The sequence below is a fragment of the Bos grunniens genome, chromosome 5 (genome assembly GCF_055505025.1).
Source record: "Bos grunniens cultivar Pamir isolate PY7600 chromosome 5, Bosgru_T2T1.0, whole genome shotgun sequence".
Lineage (NCBI taxonomy): Eukaryota > Metazoa > Chordata > Mammalia > Artiodactyla > Bovidae > Bos > Bos grunniens.
This window is the reverse complement of record NC_141169.1, coordinates 15,162,629-15,182,756: the sequence shown is the minus strand read 5'-3', so window position 1 is coordinate 15,182,756 and position 20,128 is coordinate 15,162,629. Positions and strand designations below refer to the sequence as shown.

The window sequence follows — 20,128 nt, the reverse complement described above, 5'->3', positions numbered from 1 at the left end:
TTTTTAAAAAGTAACATTTTTATGGAAAATGTCAAACATATACAAAATATAAAGAATAGTTTAAGGATCTCCCTGGACCCAGCTTCAGTACTTATCAATCAGTGGCCAGTATTGCTTCCTCTGCACTACTACAAAATTTCTTTCCACATTCCTCCTGGAATCAAATTCCATTCATCACATAATTTAATGCATACATATTTTAGTTCCAAAATATAATGTTTTTTCAAAATTCTCTATTATGTTAATATTCACCAAAGTGAAAAGTAAATCCTCAAAATCATTGAATATCCAATGGTGTTCATATTTTCCCAATTGTTTCATAATTTTACCTTTTAATAGTTTAAAACTGAGTATATGTCCCAGGTTGAGGCGACATGAGTGTGTCTCTGTTCCTTGTAATTAAAACTACTGAAAAAAGCAGTGATATTCTAGCTCAGTCTAGCAATGGACAAAAATAGGTTTGTCACATGAGTGTATGTTCCTCGGTTCGTTGTCTCATCACAACAAAGATTTGAAGCAACGGACATTAAAGCCCTCGGCACGTCACAGCTCTCGGATCTTGGACAAACCGTGTTATAGCTCTTAGGCAAATCAGTGTTACAGCTCTATTTTATTTAGAAGATAGCAGGAGAATCCATCCTCGAAGCTTGAGGGCATGCCAACCCAAAGACTTGAAGAGAAGGGAGTGGAGGAGCATGCAGGGGAGGGAGAGAGAGACAGAGGGAGAGATAAAGAGCGCATGCATGCGGGAGAGAAAGAGAAAGAGAAAGCGCTTTGGCTCCTCCTTTTATATGTTTTTTCCTCCACCTGGGCCTGCCCTATGCAAATTGGGCTTAGCCAGCAGTGCTGTTTGTTCTACCTGAAGTCTTCACTCTGGTCCTCGGACCTTCCTTTGACCTTCCTTTGTTCTATTTTTGCGGGCTTTTCCCTTCCTTGTCTTTTTAGCCACTGCCATTTTGGACTCCTTTTCCCTATTCTACCTACCTAACAGGTTGAAGCACAGAAAGGATCTGTAGAAATTAAGAGACAAGAGGAAAAGAGGAACCCAGACAGGCTCACAATGAACAGAACCACTGTTCTATGAAAAGCCTTTTACATATTATCTTATTAAGGTTTTATAGCAGACTTTCAGTAATTTTAAAAAGCATAATTTCTTTTAGTGATAAGAAAATTAAGACAGAATGTTAAGCAACTACTTCAGTATTAAATAACTCAGATTTAGAAGGTCCATTTGACTAATAGATTCTGCTTTTTCTACTGTAAAAATCTGCCTATGAAAGAAGAGACTTCTTTCTCTCTAGGCTTGATTTTACTGTGAGCACACACACACACAAAAAAGGACATATTTAATTTTGGCTGCATGGAAAAGCCAGGAGAAAAGTGTGAATGAAAGTTGTTTACTCTAGTCAGAGAACACATGTGAAAAAGTCAACAAGAAAGACCATGGCTGGGGATGTTTTAAAAGAATAAATAGATCTATTATTTGCCATGAAACAAAGCAAAACAAAGCAAAATTCCTCTTCACCTCCTTTACCCTCCTCCACTTTTGTCTCTTTTTACTACTTTCTATCAGGGTAAAACAAACAAACAAAAGACAAACAAAAACAAAACAAACTAAAAAACTCAGATGGGCATCCTGTGATCATCATATTTTTATTATTTTTCCCTTTTGTGCTCTCTTCAACCCACTAAATTTGGGCTTCTGTCCATGCAACACAAGTGAAATTGTTCCTGTCAAGGTCGCCAATAGTGCAGCTGCAAATTCACTGGTTTTTCCTTTGTCCTCATTGATTGACCTATTATTTAACCACTCTTGCCTTCTTTGAAGTCTTGTCCTCTGAGTTTTAAAGACAACACAGTCGTGTTGGTTGCTCCTTATTATTTTATTTTAATGAAACTTCCTTTTCTTCCCTAACTCTAGTGCCCCAGGGCTCAGTTTGTGGATAATTCCTCTGGCTAAATTTTCTTCCTCAATGATCCCAGTCAGTGTTAAGCTTTAGATATCATCTTTAAGCAAATGAGTTCTAAATTCATAAGCCTTTCCCTGACAACTTCTCTGAGTTCCTGAATTGTATATTTAATGATATACAGTGGGTTTAAAACATAGAGATTAATTTTTCTCTCATCCATATTCAAGATTAACTCTCAGTAACCTATGTTCTTTGATACCATGCTGCTTCACCATCCTTGGTAAACAGACTAAGATGGTTACTCCTGGTCCACTTTCTGACAGGAGGAACAAGAACTATGAAAAAGAAATTGGCTTGCCTTTCAGCATGCTTTATGATGTTACACAAACCCCTTCTATGTTCCGTTGTTCAGAACTTAGACTGTTTTCCTTCCTAGGTAGCCACATGTTCAGTTAAAAATCAACTAGCTCTGCTAGTAAGGATGAAAGAAAGAATGGATACAAGAGAATAACAGTATTTGCCATAATATGGAACACAGGTCTCAGTGCTACCCTCTAAAACTTTCTCATCCTGTCTTCTGCATCATTCACACAGTTGCTCAAAGCCAAGAACCATCACTCCTCACCTGAACTATCATTGTTGCTGCTGCTTAGTTACTCAGTTGTGTCTGCTTCTTTGACCTCGTGCACTGTAGTCTGCCAGGCTCCTCTGTCCATGGAATGCTCTAGGCAAGAACACTGGAGTGGATTGCCATTTCCTTCTCCAGGGAGTCTACCCGACCCAGGGATCGAATCCATATCTCCTGCACTGCAGGCGGACTCTTTACCACTGAGCCGCCTGGGAAGCCGTGGATTATCACCATTGCCCTCTAATTAGTCTCCATGACTGTATATTCCCAGTTAATTCTAAACAAAGTAATTGAAGTTGTCTTATGAAAATGTAAAATGGATATTGTTTTATTAGGCCTGAGTTTTTCTAACGGCTTCCACTGCCCTTATAATAAAAACCAATCTCTACCATTTTTCTAGATTTCACATATATGTGTTAATATACAAGATTCCTTTTTCAGAATTACTTCACTCTGTATAACACTCTCTAGGTCCATCCACATCTCTACAAATGACCAAATTTCATCCCCTTTTATAACTGAGCAATATTCCATTATATATATGTACCACATCTTCTTTATCCACTCCTCTGTTGTGATTGGTGCATATACATTATTGATACTGTGTATAAAACAGGTAACTCATGAGAACGTACTGCATAGCACAGGGAACTCTACCTAATGCAGTACTGTGACCTGAATGGGAAGGAATTCCAAAAGAGGGGAGGGGTGTGTGTTTGTATATATATATATATATTTGTTTTTTTTCCTCCCACAAGTGATATATACATATATATGGCTAATTTATTTTGCTTTACAATAGAAATGAACACAATATTGTAAGGCAGCTACACTCCAATAAAAATTAATTTAAAATAATAACAGCCAATCTCCTCACACAGATTAGCACCTGAAGGATCTGGATGCTCCCAACCATTAGATCTCATCTAGTGATTTTCTCAACTGTGCACAGTGGGCCCCAGTCACTCCATGTTTTTGTCAGCTTCATGAACTCACAAAGTGCATTTCCACTTGCCTAGAATGTTCACTGTACTTATCCTCACACATATCTCACCTTCAATGTCAATTTCTCAGCAAAATCTTCCCTAATCGATTCATCCCAAGCTGGCCACAATTCAATCTCTCTCATGGACTTGTGTTTGACTTTCTTCAAAGCATGTTTCACTGGCTTATATGTTTACTTGCTTATTATCTGCCTCCACAGTCCTCTCCTTGAATATACGCTTCTTAGTGCAAGGATCTTGACTGTTTCCCCCTAGCTATAGTCCTTGTGCCAAGAAGAGTGCTTCTTTCACTCTAGGCAGGCCCTTTGCTGTTGCAGAGGGATCTGAAATATTACTTGTGTGGCTATACTGTGGTGGGTAAGAAGTGGCTAGAGATGAGTCTCATAGAAGTTAGAGTCTTCAGAAAATTATGAGCCATAGAAGAGTTTGTGCTTTGTCCTAAAAGCAACTGACAGTCATTAAAATGTTTAAGTGAGGGCAATAACATTTTTCCAACTTTAATTTTAGACTTTTAGAAACATCAGTAGTTTAAGTATAAATGTTATACAGTGGATGTTAATGGTTATAGCAGTAATTAAAATAATGACTATAATGGTAGTAGTAGCTATAAACATGCACTTGTAGCAAACACTAGTACTAATAAAACTAATTATTTTGTAATGTAACTTTATGCAACAAGCTCTGGCACATGCACTTTATATATATTATCTCTGGTACTTAGTAGCCATAATCAGTTCAGTTGAGTCACTCAGTCATGTCCGACTCTTTGCGATCCCATGGACTGCAGCAGGCCAGGCCTCCCTGTCCCTCACCAACTCCCAGAGTTTACTCAAACTCATGTCCATTGAGTCGGTGATGCCATCCAACCATATCATCCTCTGTCGTCCCCTTTTCCTTCCACCTTCAATCTTTCCCAGCATCAGGTCTTTTCGAATGATTCAGCTCTTCACATCAGGTGGCCAAAGTATTGGAGTTTCAGCTTTAGCATCAGTCCTTCCAATGATATTCAGGACTGATTTCTTTTGGGATGGACTGGTTGGATCTCATTGCAGTCCAAGGGACTCTCTAAAGTCTTCTCCAACACCACAGTTCAAAACCATCAATTCTTCTGTGCTCAGCTTTCTTTATAGTCCAACTCTCACATCCATACATGACTACTGGAAAAACCATAGCCTGGACTATATGGATCTTTGTTGGCAAATGTCTGTGCTTTTTAATATGCTGTCTAGGTTGGTCATAACTTTGTTGGCAAATGTCTGTGCTTTTTAATATGCTGTCTAGGTTGGTCATAACTTTCCTTCCAAGGAGTAAGCGTCTTTTAATTTCATGGCTGCAATCACCATCTGCAGTGATTTTGGAACCCAGAAAAATAAAGGCTGCCACTATTTCCACTGTTTCTCCATCTATTTGCCAAGAAGTGATGGGACTGGATGCCATGATCTTTGTTTTCTGAATGGTGAGCTTTAAGCCAACATTTTCACTCTCCTCTTTCACTTTCATCAAGAGGCTTTTTTGTTCTTCTTCACTTTCTCCCATAAGGGTGGTGTCATCTGCATATCTGAGGTTATTGATATTTCTCCTGGCAATCTTGATTCCAGCTGGTGCTTCATCCAGCCCAGAATTTCGCATGATATACTCTGCATGTAAGTTAAATAAGCAGGGTGGCAATATACAGCCTTGATGTACTCCTTTTCCTATTTGGAACCAGTCTGTTGTTCCATGTCCACTTCTAACTGTTACTTCCTGACCTGCATATAGGTTTCTCAAGAGGCAGGTCAGGTGGTCTGGTATTCCCATCTCTTTCAGAATTTTCCATAGTTTATTGTGATCCACACAGTCAAAGGCTTTGGCATGGTCAATAAAGCAGAAATAGATGCTTTTCTGGAACTCTCTTTCCTTTTTGATGATCCAGAGGATGTTGGAAATTTGATCTCTGTAGTTAATTCCAATCTTTTATATGTAGAGCTTTCTCTGAGGGGAAAAGGCATTTTTTATGAGCTTTTATTGTATTCAATTGTTCAATCGTCACAACCTATGAAGTAGGTACTCTATAGCTCTCATCTTACAGACAAGAAATCCAGTAACTGGTCTTGCAAAGACAAACACACCTGTGGTAATAGGAGGCTAGGTGTGTTGTAGTGAGAAGGGAGTTGAAATCCAAGTACAGGATTCTACTTTGGGGCTGGTAGAAATCAGGGAGAACATCCACATTAATGCTTTTATCTGATCACCTATGCTTAAGAATCCAATCCTATTCACTGGATTTAAATAGGTGACTTCAAATCATGAAGCAAGAAAGTACAACTGGAATTTTGATGCTGTTCTCTATATGCTTTTTCAACATCTATATGTATGGATTGTGAATGGAGTTGTGTTCTGCAAGAGTGTATATCTTAAAACCCCAACATCTCAGTACTTCAGAATGTGACTGGATTTAGAGATAGGGCTTTAAAAATGTAATTACAGTAAAATAAGGCTGTTAAAATGGGTCCTAATCTAACCTAACTGGTATCATTCTAAAAAGGAGAGATTAGGATTATAGAGAAGCACCGGGGGCCTGTGTGTACAGTTGAAGCCCTTGACATTCCAGCAAGCAAATGGAGAACTGCAAGCCAATCCTGATGACACTTGGATATTGGACTCCCAGCCTCCAGACCCTTGAGAAAATAGTGAATAACATTTTTGATGTTTAAACCAACCAGTCTATGGTTTAAATAAATTTAGATGTTGCTGCATTTTATAATGGTGACCCTAGCAAATTAACACAGTATATTCTGTCCTTACTCCAAAATTACAGTATTAGTTAAATGTTTCCAAATTTATTTGCTTAATATTTTATATAGGGTGAAATTACAGTTTTATTATTTTAATGAAAACTTTTGCTTTTAGAATTTATATACTTTTTAAAGTATTCATAAAGGATCCTACTAACCATGTTTCTCCCAACTTGCATTTATATAGATTTATTGTCAGTAGATTTCTAGAACATGTAGAATCTTCAGAGGTGCACTTTTGGCACATACAGTTGTATGCTTATAGAAACTGCAGAAAAAAATTATCAAAATAGGACGAAATTCAGACTTCTTTTCTAAATAAAATAAAATTTTATCTCAAGTGCAACTTAATTTTTTCCCCAAGTGATACAGATTAATACAGAAACAACATAAAGATTAATATACTTTTCAAAAGAAAAGTACTCACAGGTGTCATTTATTTTGCTCTCCTGCCTTTTCCATTCCTGCTTTGGCTTGAAGTTTTGCTTTGACTATGAGCCTAAAACTCTTCACTTTACTGAGTGAGTCTTAATTGCCTCTTGCAGTTAAGATTAATTACCTATTTAATACTTAAGAAGATGAACCCCTGCTGCTAAGTTTTATGATTTCTTCCTCCTCCATAACATCATACCCTTCTCTGGTAGTGTGGATAATTAAGCCCTTAACAAACTGCCTTATTATAACCTATTTCAACTAATACCTTATTTTCCTCTATTTTTAAATCAAAATGTATTCTCAGTGGGATTTTTTTTTTTTTTTTTTTTTTTTTAGGTGTGTGTGTTTATTGGCATAGGAGAGGTCATTATCTTTCCCTTTTGGGTAAAACAGCTCTAGTCTGCTATAGTATAAGCAAGCTGCATTTTGTTCTTGATACTAACCAGCTAAAATGGAATTTCCTGTGAGCATAAAGTTATGTGGTCTACCCTAGGTTTGTGATCAAATTTCAAATACCACCCACCCAACATGCATCTCTCTGTGTTGTCCCATTTTGTCATCTCATAAATTTATTCAGCAACCAACAGAGCCAACATTTATTAAAGTCTTCTAATATATCAGGCAACATGCTAAAGTGTACATATCCAAAGGTGTTTGAGACATAGCTTCTAACCTTGATCAGTTTTAGTAGTTAGCAAAACAGATTAATAAATTAAGATTCTGTACACAATCCCTAAATAACTTTGATGGAATATAACTCTTTGCTTATAATATACATAACTCACCCTGCTCTCTCTCCTGTGACTCCATCACCCCCTAAATCAGAAAACAACTAGGGATTTGGGTATCCATTGCTCGAGATGAAGGTCCTTATTGCAGCAAGGAAATCTTAATGTAAAAGTCTGGACTTTAGGAGAGGAAGGGAAGAAATCAAGGCAGAAGACAGAAATTTGAAAAAATGCATGATGAAGACAGACCATTTCTCAGCTAGGATAGAGGGACTGTAGGTGAAAATGGATGGCTCTGATATTGAGGAAAGGCGGGTTAAGATTTGAATGCAAATGCCGATACTGCAAAGACTAGCATAAGCAGTCAGCTTCCAGAGACTCCTCAGTTTCCAGAGGAGCATCTGCAGGAGACAGCACCAGCTGGACAGGCGATTGTGACCTAGCACTTAGTCTCAATTTTAAGTTAATATAACTTGTCTTTACTGACACTGGATGCTTTTCAAGTTCAAATGAGAAGAATATTTAATTTAGGGTAAAATAATTTGGTTAGAAAGTTACTTAATGACTATGAAGATGTACAATAGGTCTTCATTATTTGGAATTTTTGTTCATAGTTTTATACATAGAATTTGTGGTGGTTACCAGTTTGGAAATTTTTTTTTCAAGCCCAATTTTTTTAAATTGAAGGTTAGTCGATTTATAGTGTTATATTAGTTCTAGGTCTGCAACATAGTGCTTCGACATTTTTATAAAAATATCAAATCACTGTTTTGATATTTGCAAAATTATGTAAGTTTGCATATATATTTTGATATATGCAAATTTATCATATTGCATATAAAGATATTATGAAATACTGGCTATAATTCCTGTGCTGAACATCATACCTTTGTATCTTTGCTGTTTAATACCTAGTAGCTTGCATTCTTAGTCCTCTTCCCCTATCTTGCCCTTACCCCCCTTTCTTCCTATTGGTAACCAGTAGTGTGTTCTCTGTATCTGTGAGTCTGTTTCTGTTTTGTAACCTCACTCATTTGTTTTATTACTTAGATTCCATATGTAAAAGAAGAAAATTAGAAAACTTTCTCACACCATATTCAAAATAAACTCAAAATGGGAGTTTATGAGTTCTAAATGTCAGACCTGAAACCATAAATCTCCTAGAAGAAAACAAGTATGATACTCTCTGACACAGGTCTTAGCGATATTTTTTTTGGATCTGTCTCCTTAGGCAAGAGAAACAAGGGCAAAAAGAAACAAAAATTTTATTCAAACTTACAAGTTTTTAAAATTGAAGAATAGTTGATTTACAACATTGTGTTAGTTTCAGGTATACAGCATAATGATTCAGCACCTTTTGCAGATTATGTTCCATTATAGATTATTACAGGATATTATCAGATATTGGACATGATTCCCTGTGCGATACAGTAAATCCTTGTTGCTTACCTTTTTAATGTATAGTAGTTTGTATTTGTTACCTCCATACCCCCAATTTGTCCCTTCCCATTCCCTCTTCCCCTTGGCAACCACAGGTTTGTTTCCTATGTCTGTGAGTCTGCTTCTATTTTATATATGCATGCATTTATATTATTTTTAAAATTCCACATATAAGTGATATATAGCATTTGTCTTTGTCTGATTTATTTCACTAAGCATAATATTCTCAAGGTCCATCTACGTTTTTGCAAATGGCAATATTTCATTCTTTTTTATGACTAATATTCCATCACATATATAAAGTATATAATATATAGTAAATGTAATAGTAACACCCCATTATATATATATGTATATATATGTGTGTGTTTATATATATGTATGCATATATATATATGTATATTTATATGTACAAAAGCTTTTCAGTTTAATTCAGTCCCATTTGTTTATTTTTGCTTTTATTTCTTTGGCCTTGAGAGACCAATCCAAGAAAATATTGCTATGCTTTATGTCAAAGAGTGTTTTGCCTATGTTCTCTTCTAGGAGTTTTATGGTTTCATGTTTTACATAGCAAAGGAGGACATCAACAAAACCAAAAGGCCACCTCCTGAATGGGAGAGGACATTTGCAAATGGTATGTCTGATAAGGGGTTAATACCCAAAATGTACAAAGAACCCATATAACTCATATTTTTAAAAAAGACAATTAAAAATGGGCAAAGCACCTCAATAGGCATTTTTCCAACAGAGCATACAGATGACTGACAGGCACATGAAAAGTTGCCCACCATCACTAGTCGTCAGGGAAACGCAAGTCCAAACGATAGCGAGATACCACTTCACAACTGTCAGAATGTCCAAGCCCAACCAATCTTCCTTTTCTTTTTAAATTCAGTGCACATTTATTGAGACCATATCATGTATAAGAATCAGAAAACAACAGATAATATGTATCTGTGTTTATATATTAAAGATAAAATCACATTACATATTAAGATTAAAAACTTTGCTCTGGAATAACTCAGTCTGCAGTGGTTTTTAGCTCTTATTGCACATGAATCACTTTGGACACTTTCCATAAACATTTATGAAAGGAACACACCCCATGCTAATTAAATTCTCATCTCTGGAAGCAAGGCTCAAGCACCTGCAATTATTAAAGTATCTCTGCGAATTCTAATGTGCAGACATTATTTACAGAGAGTGAAAGCACAAATGAAGTGAAGTGAAGTGAAAGTTGCTCAGTCGTGTCTGGCTCTTTGTGACGCCATGGACTATACAGTCCATGGAATTTTCCAGGCCAGAATACTGGAACAGGTAGACTTTCCTTTCTCCAGGGGATCTTCCCAACCCAGGGATCGAACCCAGGTCTCCCACATTGCAGGCAGATTCTTTACCAGCTGAGTCACCAGCTGGAAAGCACAAATAGGCCAAGCAATATAAAACTCGAAAGCTATGACTTAGTTGATGTTGGATGTAGAGAAAAATTCTGCAGAAATTTTGAGATTTCAGAGGAGGTAGTTAAAAATGAAGTGAGCGTTCTAGAGAGCACAACAGAAAGGATCTGGATGGGAATTTAAAAAGGAAGGAAATAAGAGAAAAACCTGCCTGAGAGAAGAAGATAAGGGGGTAAAAATGGGGAAAACACCAGGGGCTGTTTATTCCCTTCCCCCTTTTCTCCTTTTTCTTCCCTCTCCTCTTCTTCCACTTTCCTCCTCCTCTTTCATTTTCTTTATAACAGGGGGTCAGGGAACATAGGAGAGATTACAATTCAACAAATATTGGGAATGGTGAATTCTACCTGATGCTTCCAACAAAAGGTAACCTTTGGAGCAAGTTTCTAAGCTGGTGAAGATAAGTATTCAGGAAGGGAACAACACCATCTTCAGACACTTGTTTAAATGTTACTTGCAGTTGTTTTCTGAGCCAGCGTATGGGTTTCAGGCATTATGGTCTGACAAAGACAATAAATATTCTTACATGTTTGCTTTTTTCCCCTTTACAGAAGGGGGGATCTTGGAAAGTCTATGGAGATTCAGCTTATCTGAATGTCAATTTCCCTAACACTAGGGTGTTAGTGGGAGATGAGGGTGGGTTTCGGGACCTTAGCATATGGTGCTCTTTTACACTAGAAGGTTTTAGTTCGCTCCCGCCTTACTCCAGGTTAGTTTGTCTTTCATAACTCATCTCAATGTTCCTGTCTTCAGTCACACCATCGCTGGATGATTCCACCCTATTTCTGCTTTTTAGGACACTGGGGTAGAGAATAATGATGTTCCTTCCCTGATATTGTGCTGTGCTTAGTTGCTCACTTGTGTCAGACTCTTTTCAACCCCATGGACTGTAGCCCACCAGGCTCCTCTGTCCATGGGGATTCTCCAGGCAAGAATACTGGAGTGGGTTGGCATGCCATTCTCCAGGAGATCTTCCCAACCCAGGGATCAAACCAGTTCTCCCACACCACAGGTGAATTCTTTACCAGCTGAGCCACCAGGGAAGCCCAAGAATACTGGAATGGGTAGCCTATTCCTTCTCCAGGGGAACTTCCTGACCCAGGAATCAAACTGGGGTCTTCTGCATTGCAGCAGATTCTTTACCAGCCGAGCTACCCAGGAAGCCCTCCCTGATGCTACTTGTCCTGAAATTTTCCTTTCAACCCATGGATATGATATAGCAATGAAGATATGAGAGGTTGTTTTTTTTAATATAATAGTACTAAAAAAAAAACCTACATCAAGCCCAATTTATAATCACATTTTAGTGTTGAGTTTGGAGACTGGGAAATGATTATGAAGGAGTTGGTGGGGCAATATTTGAGCCAAAATTGCTTTTTGTTGCAAGTGGGGCAAAAAACTGTGGAACAGACCATGGTGCCAGGAGTGGGTTTGGGGTGAGCAGTGGGTTGGGAGAGCAGCCTACTCAGGGAGTAGGCTACATTGAAGACATTAGATTGAGAGGGAGAGAGACTTAGATCAGTATTTTACTTTGTATCATGGCAACCTAGCTTCTGACTATCAACTCAGTTTTATTAATAATAGCAGGGATCACATTCTGAGTACTTTGCATATTAGTTCTTCATAACAACTCTGTGTGGTTTCTGTGCATGCATGCTAAGTTGCATCAGTTGTGTCCAATTCTTTGCAACCCTAGGAACTGTAGCCCACCAGGCTCTTCTGTCCATGAGATTCTCCAGGCAAGAATACTCCGGGGAAGCCATGCCCTCCTCCAGGGAATCTTCCTGATCCAGGAATCAAACCCATCTCCTGTGGCTCAGCAGAGTATTTACTGCTCAGCCACTGGGGAAGCCCATATGGTTGGTAATATTTTAATATTTTACAGATGAAGACATTCAGTTACAGAGAGATTAAGTGACATTGCCAAGGTGGAACAAGAGTTGGAGCAGACTGACACTGGATTGTCGGCTCTTAACCATTATTCATTTAATTATTTTTTCAGTTATATTTTATAGCACTTCATAAGGGAAAGGTAACGCTATTTATCAGTTTGAAGGATTTCTGAATGTATTTTCCATACTTGAAAGTCCAGTGTAAGTCACTGTGTTTCTCAACTAGAAGTCTGTCTCAGTTAACGTTAACCCTGAAATAAGGATTCAACTGCACTCCTGGGAGGATGTCAAGAAAGGATGACAGCCAATAAACCTCCATGACTCCACCTTAAAGCATAGGAACTCTAGTCAAGGTGTAAATCTTGTGTCTCAAAATTACTTCTCTGAGGGGAAAGGGGGCCCAGGGTATTTAGACACCAACTCCTGTCAAGTCATTGATTGACAGCTGCTCTTGGGATAGGAATGTTAGTTCTCTAGTTCTTCAACTTCATTTGAAGTCAAGTCATAGGAGGGTGCAGAGTGCATAGAAGTGGGGAAGGCCAGGGGATGTGGGTGGGGTGTCTACAGCATTTGCTACAATGTCATCATTGGTGGAATAAAGCACCTTAGCCCTTTAGAAAATAACAGGAACTAGTTATTTGCTGCTTCTGGAACTAGACTGCTCAGTTGTCAAGAATGATAATTATAATAATATCAGCTGACATCCACTGAACTCTTACAGCATGCCAAATGCATTTCTAAGAACTTTAAAGATATTAATGCATTTAAACCTCATTACAACACTAGGAGATCAGCCCTGGGATTTCTTTGGAAGGAATGATGCTGAAGCTGAAACTCCAGTACTTTGGCCACCTCATGCGAAGAGTTGACTCATTGGAAAAGACTCTGATGCTGGGAGGGATTGGGGGCAGGAGGAGAAGGGGATGACAGAGGATGAGATGGCTGGATGGCATCACTGATTCGATGGACGTGAGTCTGAGTGAACTCCAGGAGTTGCTGATGGACAGGGAGGACTGGCGTGGTGGGATTCATGAGGTTGCAAAGAGTCAGACACGACTGAGTGACTGAACTGAACTGAACAACACTAGGAAATAGGTACTATTATTACCTATACCTTACAAAGAATGACCCAAATTTACAGAGCTAATAAATGGTAGAAGGAGAGTTGGGAATTCAGTAGCCGTGATTCAGAGCCTTGTTCTCAATCACCCAGCTCTCCCACTGTTTGTTCTTTCCCTTTATGCCGTTTACCAGATTTATGTACTCTACTTGCACTTCTAATGCAAAGGAAGATGGAAAGATTCCTATTAAATGTATCCCTCAGTCTTTCCAGCAGCTTCCCAGGGGACTTGGAACTGCAGTAACCAGACAATTGTTTGATTGGGATATTGCTTTTCTGAAGTAGCATCAGTTATAGAATAATGCAGACTCTCAGACTTAAAGGAAATATGCAATTATTCAGCTTTTTATTCTAACAATTGATTTGAACATCAAAACCGAAAAGTTTATGTCAGAAATAGAAAAGATAGAATGAGCAAAATGTGACTATTTCCATCTGGAGCTGTTGAGTACTGAAGTGTCTAAGGAGAAGCTGAAATAGCCCATGGTGTGACTTATATTTGCGAGGTAATAAACTCTGGCCTGCTAAAATAACTGATGCCTACTTGGTTTGACACACATCAACTCCCGTCTCTTTATTTATTATGGAATAATCAACTTTGATTTTCTTTTTCTCATTTTCAACAAAAGAGTGAATTATATACATATATATATGATTTATAATTAATTTATACAAAGTGTTTATATATGGGAGTTCTTATTTTCCACATACTTGATATACAATAATTTTATCAACTATCTTTTATCAATAGATATTAAAAGTATTTTAATTTTTGTTTTTCACTGTGTTTGTATTTGTTTTCAATTTCCATTTGCTTGTTTTCTATTTACTGTTGAACTTCTGCTTTAAATAATTGCCAGCAATATTTGAGTAAATATTGTGCACTGTGAAAAGCTTTTATTGTCACTACCTATCATATGGGGGTGGGAAGGCAATGGCACCCCACTCCAGTACTCTTGCCTGGAAAATCCCATGGATGGAGGAGCCTGGTAGGCTGCAGTCCATGGGGTCGCTAAGAGTCAGACACGACTAAGCAACTTCAATTTGACTTTTCACTTTCATGCATTGGAGAAAGAAATGGCAACACACTCCAGTATTCTTGCCTGGAGAATCCAAGGGATGGGGGAGCCTGGTGGGCTGCCGTCTATGGGGTTGCAGAGAGTTGGACAGGACTGAAGCGACTTAGCAGCAGCAGCAGCTTTATGTTTGCTAGCAGTTAGACTCTAGACTTTAGGATATTTTCTATAATATCACACAGGAACACTTCAGAAAACTTCTAGAGTTCAACAAGCGGAGAAGGCACAGATCCTCTATCATTATTCCCATAGAGACCCCTGCCAGGGCTCGAGCAGCTTGTTGCATACAAACACCATCTATAAATGCTCCAAGAGAGGGATCCAATTCACTGTTGCAACTGTGTCAATGGAGGGGTGTGTTTTCTAGTTTGGGCCAGATGTTTATACTTGTTTGGAAAAACCAAGTACCTAACACCTGTTAGAGCTTTTCCCCAATATCCCTTCAGGCCTTGGGTGTTATTGTTCTTTTAAACTTTCACCTATCAGATGAGTGCAAAATGTCCTATTATCTTTTTGCTATGTAACAAACCACCCCAAATTAGTGATTTAAAATATTGACAGCGTCTGCTGGGAATATGCAGTGTGGGTTGACTCGATAGAATTTGTTCTTTGTCTCATTCAGTTTAAGTTGGGCTTGTTTAAAGGCTGTGTGCTGGAATCATCCAAAGCCTTGCTCACTCACAATCTGGCAAGTTGATGATGGCTGTTGGCTGAGATTTCAGCTGGGGTTAGTGGCCAGAATACATACATGTGGCTTTTCCAAGAGTTCTTTGGCTTCCCCGCAGTATGGTGGCTCAGCTCCAAGGGCAAGCATTCCAGGGAAGAAATCTCGGCACTCCAGGAGAGTCATTTAGCATCACTTCTACCTCATTATACTCATTAGAAATCAGTCACTAAGGCTAGTTTATATCATGGGGAATTGGACTCTCCCTTTGGAAGGAATTTCAAAGAGTTTCCAGTCATGAAACCATCACAATAGAAATAATTCACAATTTCTTTAATTTTCATTTTTCTCACTACTTATTTTCAGCATCTTTTTGTGTTCATGTATCAGTTTTCTACTGCAGCATAAGAAATTACCACGAGTTTTGCAGCGGCAAACAATACTCATCGACTCTGTAAGTCAAAAGTTCAGGCATGGCTCAGAAGGATTCTCTGCTTAGACTCTCACAAGGCTGATCTAGGTGTTGGCTAGGCTGCACTCTCATCTGGAGGCTTGATTAAGGAAGGGTCCGTTTTCAAGAATCCTCATGTTGTCGGTAGAATTCATTTCCTCAAGGGACTTCCCTGACAGTCCAGTGGTTGAGACTTTGTGCTTCCACTGCAGGGAACATGGGTTTGATCCCTGACCACTGAACTAAAATCCTGCATGCTACATGACTTCCTCATGACACCTTTTTTCTTCAGAACCAGCAATGTAGAGAGTTTGTTTCTACTGCTTCAAGGTTAGGTCTGATCCAGCCAGAACAATCTTCTATTTCATTAACTCAATGTTAACCATTTTATCATTGCCATATTTTATTGGTTAGAAAAAAAAGACACATTTCTGCAAGGGAATGGATGCCAGGGATTTTTATAACTTTGACTGTCACACCTGGCCTTATTTATTATTTAAATTGAATTGTTCCTTCATATCTACTTTTTTCCTGTATGGTTATTTATTCCCTTTTGCCAATTTGTAAAGGTTCTTTGTGTACTATAGGCATTATCCTTCATCTCTATTCTTTATCAAATATATTTTTTCCAAACCAAATCTATTATTTGTACATTGACTTTGGTTATACTTTTTTTAATTCATAAGATATTTTAAAATTTTATCTTTTTCCTTGGATTATCCTTGTGAAAAATTATTCACCTAAGATTGTGCTGTCTAGTATTATTAACAACTAGTCATATGTCCTTTAAATTTATATTAATTAAAATTAAATAAAATTGAAAATCTATTTCTTCAGTTCTACTCATCATGTTTCAAGTGTCACATGTAATTACTTTAGACAGTGGAGATATAGAATATGTCTATCATCAATAGCTCTAGTGGGCAGTGATAATCTAGTTGTTTTTAATAAAGAACTCCCATAGATATTTAAAAATTTTGTTTCTCATATTTTCTATTTATTAATTTTATATTTTGACTATATTAACTTCTTCCTCTAATTTTTTTTGTTTGTTTTATATTTCTTTCTCAAATGTTTTGTAGGCTTAGAAAGAAGTTCCTGTCTTCTTCCTTTTCTCCACTTGATTATTTATTATCAAATTCATTGAGGATGTACATTTACTTTTGAGATCAGTTTTTTAGAGTCTTAAAAAAATACAGCTTTTGGGTATAAGGATTATATAGGCATAAATTTCATAATTTCAAAACTGTTATATTAGGTTTCCACAAAACAATGTAACAACAGTATAATTGTCTAAGACTCATTAGTGGCAACAGTGTCAGACTTTACTTTTTTGGGCTCCAAAATCACTGCAGATGGTGACTGCAGCCATGAAATTAAAAGATGCTTACTCCTTGGAAGGAAAGTTATGTCCAACCTAGATAGCATATTGAAAAGCAGAGACATTACTTTGCCAACAAAGGTCCGTGTAGTCAAGGCTATGGTTTTTCCTGTGGTCATATGTGGATGTGAGACTTGGACTGTGAAGAAGGCTGAGCGCCGAAGAATTGATGCTTTTGAACTGTGGTGTTGGAGAAGACTCCTGAGAGTCCCTTGGACTGCAAGGAGATCCAACCAGTCCATTCTGAAGGCAATCAGCCCTGGGATTTCTTTGAAGGGAATGATGCTGAAGCTGAAACTCCAGTACTTTGGCCACCTCATGCGAAGAGTTGACTCATTGGAAAACACTCTGATGCTGGGAAGGATTGGGGGCAGGAGGAGAAGGGGACGACAGAGGATGAGATGGCTGGATGGCATCACTGACTCGATGGATGTGATGGACCAACTCCCGGAGTTGGTGATGGACAGGGAGGCCTGGCGTGCTGTGATTCATGGTGTCGCGAAGAGTCGGACACGACTGAGTGACTGAACTGAACTGAGCATCAACTTAAAATAAGATACTTTGAAACCAAGGAGTAATATTAAATCAATAATAAGCAAGTGCAAACAGAAAGATACTAACACTAGCTGATTGAATTTAAGTCTAATAATAATAAAGAAGATACATAAAATATGATGCAAATGTCTAATAATATATGCTGCTGCTAAGTCACTTCAGTCGTGTCTGACTCTGTGCAACCCCATAGACGGCAGCCCACCAGGCTCTGCCATGCCTGCTGCCTATGTCTCTTGCCCTAAACCACCATATTTGTTTAGTCATCTCCCCAAACATCTTTATATATTGTCATGCATGGTCATGCTCCACAGGCTACCACTTCAAACTTGTTGTCCCATTATGGTGTCTACAGTCACCTTGCTTACCCTTGGCCTCTGCTATTGAGATCAATCATCTTCACTGTTGCTAGGGATTTCAGTCCTGTAACAGCATCTTCTAACAATAATCCTAGTTTCAAAAAGAAGAGACATGGCTGAACATTTTATCAGGGCTGTTGCTGACTCACAATGTGTTCCTTTTTAGCTTCAAATGACAAATCACGGACCTCCTGATGAGAGACAGCTGGTGTCGTCTATCGTTCTTCATGACAGATTCACTCTACAATTCCCACATCAAGCATGGCAGATTCATTCTACAATTCCCACATCAAGCATGGCTGTTTTTCTCTGCAATCTGCCATGGCAGTCCTGGCCCCTTCTACACTTTGTATGGTCTATTTATTTCACAGTGCTGAAGACACATCTCAGAAACATCATCAAATTGGCTATAGGGGCCTAAGTCAAATTAAATTTGTGTCATGAGTTTCCTTATGGACAAACTCTTTCTTTTTCACTTTTGTATTCTGCCCTCTTGATTCAGCTCCCACAGGATCTACTCCTAGTCATAACCTCCCAGTCCCTGTTGCTAAACGCTAGGCACTTATGGCAGCTCCTCTGTCATGTAGCACTGTTCCAGTTGGTTAGCTTATAATTGATTTGTTAGGCATGTGGGGGCTATAGGAGACCATGGTGAAGAACACAGACATTGACTGGGAAAGGCCCTGCTTTATCTGAGAGTTCTGTATAGCTCTGAAGCATGGGGATATATTTTATCCTTTAGCAAGAGGATAAAATATAGAGTTACTTTTCTAGATTGAGAAACCTCAGGGGGACTTAGGTCCTCATAGTATTCTGTTTCCTCGACCTAATTTTCCCATTTCAAGTCTCAGGATCCTTGCATAAGTGTGATCCAGGCTTCATGAAAGAGATTTGCAAAGATGAGCATTCAACCTTCTTCTATGTTTATCTATACTTGAAATAAACTTCTATTCCAGTCTCTTAACATGATCCGTCCACCCACTAGAAAAAATAACTGTTTTATCAAATGTTAAGGAAGCCTCTGGCTCACATTTTTAATTGAATATGGAATGCTTTATGAATTTGCATGTCATCCTTGTACACGGGCCATGATATTCTTCTTTTTCCAATTTTATTGCATGTACAGCCAAAGCAAGCACTGACTCTCTTAAATTTTTATTTGAATTATAGGAATTGATGTTTGATTATCTCAAGTCTGTCATTTTTTTCTTTTCAAAGTACCAATGTTGCTTACCAATAGCTATCTAATTTCTCAATTATTATTATTACTATAATAGCCATATTTCTAAAATATCTCTAGCCAAAGACCAGAGACATTTTATTTATCAGATATCAAATACCAGTGCATCCTTTTTCAACTGCAAATAAACCAAATTCACTAGAGGTGAAAGTGTTAAAAACTATAGTTTTACAACAGACCAGGGACTGTCGATTTTCCACCTACCGCCTGAGATGGAGCCTTCATTTCAGTGGTTCACCATATTTTCAACACCAGAATCCCATTCTACAGTCAGCTGCCTAGGGATCACTTCTTATATCCTAGAAGCAGAGATTGAGACAAAGATTCAGGTGTGCATGGTGTATTGCGTGAGAGCTCTGTAGGAAAATCCTGTAAGAGAATGAAGGAAGTCAAGTAGTCTAGGGAAAAATCTAAGCAAGGATGTGAACTAGTTTTGGTGTGGTACACACGGGGAATGAGGGCTATTCCTTAATAGTGAATTACCCCAGTAAGAGTTGTATCACCCTGAGGCTAAGGAACAGAATTTCTATGATTTTATGAGTCAGTAAATGGAGAGAAGGTGATGTAACTGCCCAACTGTTCCCAGGAAAGTTGGCTCCCTTCAGCCAAAGGCAGTCCTTCTGAGAGGGTCACAGTTATAAGCCATTCGTTTCAGCACTGACAGTAAAGACAAATTGGTAAAGAGGATCTGGGTAAGGCACCAAGAAATTTTACCACCTACCTGCAGTGTAGTTGAGAAGCACTAGTGGAGTGAACTGGAGAAGGCGATGGCACCCCACTCCAGTCCTCTTGCCTGGACAATCCCATGGACGGAGGAGCCTGGTGGGCTGCAGTCCATGGGGTCACTAAGGGTCTGACATGACTGAGCGACGTCACTTTCACTTTTCACTTTCATGCCTTGGAGAAGGCAATGGCACCCCACTCCAGTGTTCTTGCCTGGAGAATCCCAGGGACGGGGGAGCCTGGTGGGCTGCTGTCTATGGGGTCGCACAGAGTTGGACACGACTGAAGCGACTTAGC

The 20,128-nt window shown here is 38.5% G+C and overlaps 1 pseudogene; it reads right to left on the bottom strand.

The window, feature by feature from the left end:
* Positions 1 to 18,906: 18,906 nt before the first annotated feature.
* On the bottom strand, positions 18,907 to 19,007 carry LOC147371339 (U6 spliceosomal RNA; annotated as a pseudogene).
* Between the last annotated feature and the right edge of the window lie 1,121 nt (positions 19,008 to 20,128).